A 692-nucleotide genomic window follows, 5' to 3' on the forward strand; every position below is an offset into this window, starting at 1 on the left:
TGTGCCCTAGAAAAACAGGAACCAGTTGTAGTACTTAGTTAGTCTTCTCGCAGCCCACGCTCTTTCCCGCGGACCTCGTATTCTCCCGCCCAGACCTAGCCGAGGGCAGCCCCGCCCTCCAATCCAGCTCCCGCCCTCCGAGCTTCCCCCGCCCACTGCTCACGTGACCAGCACCCCAACACCCGCTTCGAGCCCCACCAATCAGCAAGCACTCTGCCCAGAACCCGCCCACCGACGCTCCTCTTTCAAAAAGGCAGCTGACTCCTCCCGCCCTTGGCCCCGCCCCTTCCCGCCTCCCGCCCCGCTGGCCCCACCCCTTCCCCAGCTCGCTCTCCCCCTCCTCTCCTTTCTTGGCGCCCTCCTGCTCCCGGGCTTCGCTCCGCCCCACCCGGGCTGCGCGCTCGCCCTCTTCTCGCGAGATCCGAGCGCCCCGCCGCGGCCGCCCGCCTCCCCTCAGTCCTCCCACCCCCCTCCCCCAATCTCTCCACTCTCGGCTCTCCTCCCTCCCTCCTCCCCCCTCCACCCTCTGGGCCGGATCTCGTCTCGCTGAGGCGGAGGAGGAGAAGGAGGAGGAGGAGGACGTTCGGCCTGCGCAGTGAGATGTTTGTCCGTCGCCGCCGCCGCCGCCATCGCGGAGGAGCGCGATAAAGGGAGCCGAGCCGGGCGTGAGGGGGACCCCGCGGAGCCGCCGC

At 69.7% G+C, this 692-nt stretch overlaps 1 protein-coding gene across 1 annotated transcript in view; it reads left to right on the plus strand.

Annotated features, from left to right (window-relative positions):
* Positions 1-565: 565 nt before the first annotated feature.
* Cul3 (cullin 3) overlaps positions 566-692 on the plus strand; it is a gene marked incomplete in the record, with an annotated part of 83,423 nt that continues 83,296 nt past the window's right edge. Inside the window, 1 exon segment of the mRNA XM_013519956.1 lies at positions 566-692.

The sequence above is a fragment of the Chinchilla lanigera genome, unplaced genomic scaffold (genome assembly GCF_000276665.1).
Source record: "Chinchilla lanigera isolate Chin_1 unplaced genomic scaffold, ChiLan1.0 scaffold00052, whole genome shotgun sequence".
NCBI lineage: Eukaryota > Metazoa > Chordata > Mammalia > Rodentia > Chinchillidae > Chinchilla > Chinchilla lanigera.